The sequence below is a fragment of the Oenanthe melanoleuca genome, chromosome 9, assembly GCF_029582105.1.
Source record: "Oenanthe melanoleuca isolate GR-GAL-2019-014 chromosome 9, OMel1.0, whole genome shotgun sequence".
Classification (NCBI taxonomy): domain Eukaryota; kingdom Metazoa; phylum Chordata; class Aves; order Passeriformes; family Muscicapidae; genus Oenanthe; species Oenanthe melanoleuca.
Window position 1 is genome coordinate 21,450,864 of NC_079343.1, and position 6,109 is coordinate 21,456,972.

At 58.6% G+C, this 6,109-nt stretch overlaps 1 long non-coding RNA gene across 1 annotated transcript in view; it reads right to left on the reverse strand.

The window, feature by feature from the left end:
• Positions 1 to 2,185, reverse strand: part of LOC130256899 (uncharacterized) — an 11,382-nt gene extending 9,197 nt beyond the window's left edge. The window contains exon 1 of the long non-coding RNA XR_008841200.1: positions 1 to 2,185. This exon is cut by the window's left edge and continues 298 nt beyond it. This is a non-coding gene — a long non-coding RNA (uncharacterized LOC130256899).
• Positions 2,186 to 6,109: the final 3,924 nt, after the last annotated feature.

The window sequence follows — 6,109 nt, forward strand, 5'->3', positions numbered from 1 at the left end:
CTGGGAAGTGCGAGGGGCCTCGACCTTTGCCCTGTGGGAAGTCACCCAGCGAACCGTTGGTGAACTTGGATGCCACCGCGGCACTTCTGTGCCAAAGCCACCAGCCTTGCGTGAGCAGAGGATGGAGAAGACATTGGTCACAGCCACCCACGGAGCCACCATTCCTCACCCTGTTGTTAGAGAGATGTCACTGCCCCGATTGCTGCCTGGAGCGTGACTGAGCCGCCACGGGCTTGCAGTCCCCCCGAGGCACTTGGGATGGGGACGAGCCCTGGCTGGGGCCGAGGGCGGGCGCTCGCCAGCCCCACGTGCCGGAGGGAGCCGTTGGTGCAGTTGTTTGCATGAGCAAGAGCGAGAGCTGGGGCTGACCGCAGGAACCTGCGGCTGCCGCAGGGGGCCCGGCTGCTACGGGGGTCCCATTGGCCCCAGGGAACAGCTGAGGGACTGTTATGCAAATTTAGAGGAGCCAGGAAACCAGTCGGAGGGCAGAGGAGTCTGAATTTCTCCTCTCTCCTCTGAGTCACCAGGGCTGACTTGCCTGGCTCCAGGATGCTGTGGTGGTCCCTGATGAGAGCCTTGGCCAGGATCCTTCCAACATGGCATTGCTCTGGCACATGGGCACTGGCTGGTCCTTGTCCCTGTATTTGGGCAGGCTGGGCCCTGAGCGTCCCCCTGCTCCCGGGCTTGTCCCCCAGGAATGGCACAGCCTTGTGGTCTCCACACTGGCTCTGCAATCTCTGTCAGCACAGCCAGGACCTTCAGCTGCTCTGGGAAGGGACTGGGAACAATGTGCAGTGGTGACTGGGGAAGGGCTGGTGGTGGGACAGAGTAAGTGCAGTTTCGGGAAAGGACTGGCTGTTCTAAGCTCAATCTTTGTTCCCAGTGTTCATAACAACCTCCAGGGACAGTGGGACTGCTGGGCCCAGATGGAGGGGACTCACCTTTGCCCTGGAAAAGTGACACTATGGCTGCAGTATGAATTGTCTCAGGATGTGGGACTGGTATGGTCTCCTGAAAGTCATCCTGGTATCTTCCTTTTGGCATATGCCTGGGGTACTGGGTTTGGGGACACTGCTATCCAACAGGAGGGCAGGGGCTGGTTCCCTCTGCTCAGTCCCTGGACAGTCCTCTTGGACACTGTCCTTTGTCAAAGCCCCCTTGGCAGCAGCAGAGAGTGATGTCCTTGCCTGCCTGGGTGTGCCAGAGAAACACCACAGCCCCACACATCCCCAGGTACCATCACAGCCACACTCTGCCCTGCTCTTGGCACCCTGGTGACCCCAGCAATGGGCACAGGCAGTGGCCTGGGAATTAGGTGCTGTGGACCCTGTGATTTCACATGCCATGGCCGGGCTGGAGGCAGCAGCCTCTGTCAGATACAAAAGGAGGAATGTGTATTTGTGTGTCTGAGCAAGAGAGCCCAGTACCTGTGGCAAAGCACACCCAAGTTTCTGCCACTTCCTCACTCCACAGGAGGGATACAGGGAGTGACAGCTGAGTGACAGCCACAGCCAAGCAGTGTGGCCAGCTCAGCAGCATCTCTCCTTCCTGCAGACCAAGCCACAGGTGAGTGGGATGTCACCTGCCTGACACAGAGGAGCAGAGCCCAGTCCTCAGAGCAATCTCTGGTATGATCAGAGGGGACAAGCCTGGTCAGAGCCTGGCCTGGCATGGGGAAGAAAGTTAGTCACAGCAGCTGAAGGTCCCCACCACCACACACTCTGCTCCAGTGCCTGCTGGAAGTGCCTCGATAGGCGGATTTCCTCTGGCACAAGCAAAGCACCAGGGGTTAAATGCCCTTGTGCCAGGAAGATGGGAATCCCAGCAGGATGGGATGTGCACAGCCCCCAGGCTGTTCTCTGCAGGAGAGACGCCCTGTAATGATCCTGAAAGCACCTTTGGGTGATGAGGCCAGGTGTCTGTGACACAGACTGGCAAAACATTGCTCCAGTGGGACACAGTGACTGTTTTTGCTCCACCAGCATGGTGTGAAGGCTGATCCCCTCTGCTGCTCTCTGGGACCTGGCTCCTGCTGCTGCCATTTGTCCCTGTGCCCTCCTTCCCAGCTGCCTTCCTGTGCTGCAGGGAGGCAGAGCACAGCTGAAAATACACCTACTGTGTTCCTCCTTCCTGCCTGTTTGCTTCCTCCCCTCCTGGCTTTGCCTTTCAGTGCAGCTTCCCAAAAAAACAAAGGTCATCATGCTTTGTCTATATACACACAAACACACACACAAACACACACAAACACACACAAACACACGTGTGTGGCTGGTGTCCTTCCAATAAACTTTGACCACATTTCCATCCCTCTGGACAGAGGGGCGGTAACCTGCAAACATGCTGAGGTCAACAGGGCTGGCAAAAATGTACAGCTGGGGGAGGGAGAGAGAGGTTTTCCCTTCCTTTACCACAGAGACAGGCTGTGCCACAGCTCAACTCCTTATTAGACAGGGGAGAAGCCACACATGGTGCACCCAGCCACCCCACCTGCAGGAAGGGCTTTGATCTGAGTTCACACCTGAGCTGTGCTGCTGTGGGAGCTCCCTGGGGACCCAGGGCATGACTGCCAGCCCCCTCACCTGGGATGAGCCCTGACAGACCCATCCCACAGCTGTGGGGCTCCGAGTGCTGTGCCTATGCCACAGGCTGGCCCCTGAACCCCTGTCAGCCCCAGCCTGCACTCCACACACCCCAAAGAAGCCAAGTTCCACAAACCCAGAGGCAGAAAAGGGGCATCAAATGGCCTCATCCCACAGCTCCCCCACTCCATTTTCCCACCATAAAAACCACAACTGCCCAAAACTCCCTGCAGAATCCACCCGTCAGTACTTAGGGTGAGAACACAGGGGTTGTGGTGATTTATCTGACATAGTTTTCCAGAAACTTCCCCTCTGGCCCTGGTGTTATCACTGTGTTTCCATGTTCTTTCAGCAGTGGGGTGCCTGGGACGTTGGGGGCTCCAGCCTGTACTGCTGGAGCTGCCCACGGGCTGGGGGCAATGAGTGGGCAACTCACAATGCCCCGTGGGATGCTCTTCCTTCACTTCGTTCAGTCTAAAATGTAGTTTAATTATTAAAATACACTTTGGGAAGAGATTCAGCTTGAGCAGGCCAAGGACGAAACCCTCCCAGACTCTATGGTGGAAGTGTGACTCCTGGACACGACAAGTGTCCCTTCCTGTCCCCAGGATGCAGGCAGGGCTCTGGGGCAGCACAGAGGCACTCGATGGGGGTCCAGCTCACCTTCCTGGGATATGACTCCTCTGGGGCAGTGGTGTCCACTCCTGGGCAAGCAAGGGCTGCCAGGCACAGGGGGACAGTCCCCCCAAAACCCTCCACAGTGCAGGCTGCCCGCAGCAGCCACCCAGCACAACCAGCCATCCCTCCGCCCTTCCCTGCTGTCACTCGGGCTCCCGGAGGGGTTTATTGCATCCTGTTTTGCAGGGCAGCAGGGATGGGCCCGTGGCAGGGCTCTGGCAGGTCGTGTCCCCCCAGACGGGAGGGGCGGGGGGTGGGTGCAGCTCTGCCCGCTCCCAGCTTTGGCCGCTGGCCGTTAACGCTGCGGGTTTTATGCTCTCTATCACCGGGACGTGGTTTATTCCCAGGAAGGAAGCCAGGCAAAAGCACGCTATTAAAATGCTCCGGTGGCCTTTGCAACGGGAAGCCCTCGGGCTTTGCCAAGCAGATGCCTCAAATTAGGGTGGGGGGATGCACGGAACGGCCTTTGAGCGGCAGGAGGCTGCCCCAGTGCCCCACATCGCCTCCCTCCGCACTCGCCCCCCCGGGGGGTCCCTGGGCTGCCGGGGGCGAGCAGGAGGGGCAGGCTGAGTTATCTCTGTGCCGGGGGCTGCGCTGGCACCCAGCCCGGCGGCAATTATTACTCCAGCGGCAATTACTGCAGCGGCAGCGTGCGCAGCGATGATGCCACGCTGCAGGAATGGCAGGGGGGGCTCGCCCCTGTTCCCAGGGCTCCCGAGAGCAGCCAGGCTGGGACTGGGCTCACTCAGCCGTGCCCTGAGTCCGGATCTCCCAGCCCTCGTGGGGGGTCCCGAATCTTCCCAGCTGTGCACACCAAGAACGGTGCTGCTCTGGATGTTCCCCCTCCCGGCTGTGGATAGGGAATTTCTGCCTTGCAGTAAGCGTGGGGACATTCCTGTGACCTGGTGTCCTGCTCCCTGCACGCTTTGTGCTCGTGAGCAGGATTCGAGCTCTCATTTCCACCACACACTGCACATTCCTGCTCTTCACGGTCACAGAGGGAAGCCTGAAAATGGACCTAAAGGTGAAAAGAAAACGAGACCCCTGCTCATCCCTCTCCCGGGAGATTGTAGACAGCTATGGTGGTGGGATGTGGTGTGGCACTTTCCAGCCTCTCCTCAACCAGAATTCACCTCTCTTTCCCCAACTATAATATTTATTGCTCTCCAGAAAAATATCACTCCTGCCATTGTCCTGCCCTGTGATACCCAGGCAGCAGAACACAGTCCCTGCCACACTGTGACAGCTGTTTCTTCCCATGCCCTCACTCTGTCCTGCTTCCCAGTTCCCTGAGCTCCCAGTTGCCCTGGTGGATTGAAGCTTTTGGCGACCTTCCCTCCCTAGCAGCCCAGGATGCTGGCTTGGACTTCCAAAGCTGGGATGCTCGCACACCTCCTGCTGTTTCTCTTCTCCAGCCTTGGCTCTGGGTCAGGGTTTGCTGTTGCTCTGCTTCACAGAAGGACCCTCAAGCCCCAGCACTTGTCCAGCACTCAGGGCTCCCCCTCCAATCATATTTCTCTCCTTGCAGACCCCCTTTAGCTCTGCTGCCTGTGCCTGCTGACCATCCCATGGGATTTCCACACGGGGACAGCCACCTGCCACCCAGCCTGCTCCTGCTGCAGCATGCAGGGAGCTCCCACTGCCCTCAAGGGACCTTGTTCGGGGCCTGATGGGCATTAATCTGTGCTCAACAGGCCACCAGGTGCACAGGCCAGCTGGTACTTGTCAGTGGAGGGGCATGAGGGTAGCCAAGAGGGAGCTGCTCCTGGACAGATCTAAACCAGGAACAGAGATGCAGGGTGAGCTCAAGCCTGTATTGCAGCAGGTGGATGCACTGGAGAGCAGCTGGTGAGGGGGGAAGGTGACCCTGGTCCCCAGGGCCACCACCTGTCCGGGTGCTGGGGGATGTGGTTCTCCTCTCTGTGCTCCCAGGCGCTGCTGCAGGAGCCTGGCATGCAGCACATCCCAGAGGCACAGGGCACGGGCAGGCCAGCAGTTCATTGCCATGCTCAACTCCTTTGCAGGGAGGGGATGGAGAACAGAACTGAATATTTAATGCTGACAAAGTGCCTTGATGCTGGTGGCTGGAAGGCGCCAGGGAGGGATGGAGCCGTGATCAGGGTACTGCTCACTGTGCACTGCTCATGCAGGGCAGGGTGGCACCAGTGCACCCACCGTGTCCTCCCTGGTGTTCTGTACCCTCAGCTGATGAAGGCAGATTTATGGGTTGACAGCCTTGATTGGTGCCCAGCAAGGGCACCATGGGGTAGAGTAGTGGGGCACAATAGGGGCTGGAGCTCATGCATGCAAAAGCAAGGGCTGTGATGCTGAGGATGGCTCCAGGCACTGGTCCCAGCCTGTTTGCAGGTGAGCTGTGCCCTGCACTTCTGCTAGGATTGGTTTCTCCTTGGAAGGATATGGGGTGGGGGTGGGCAATACAAGCCCCGTGGAAGGAGAGATGTTTTGGTTGCACTCAGCTCAAAGAATGAGTGGTGCCCAAAGCTAGGGTGAGCTGGGAACAACTGATGTGTAGTGGGAGGTGGAACAGACAGGCCTGTCATTGCCAGGACAAGATAAACCTGAAAGGGAGGACAGAATAAAAACCAGGTGGAATATGAGGGAAGGAGTCAGGAATGCCACGGGCTCCAGAGGACAGGATGAGGCCCTTGCATGTGGCCCACAGCAAGGAGGGCTGGGCAGGGCCAGGGAGTAGCATCCCAGCTGCCTCCTGCATTCCCAGGCACACATGCCATCCAGTGCCACTGTTCCCTCCATTTCCCCTCCCTGGGGCACCTGGGGCCATACCATGGGCACAGGGGTTAGGGCAGGGCAGCGAGGACTCCAGGCTCTCC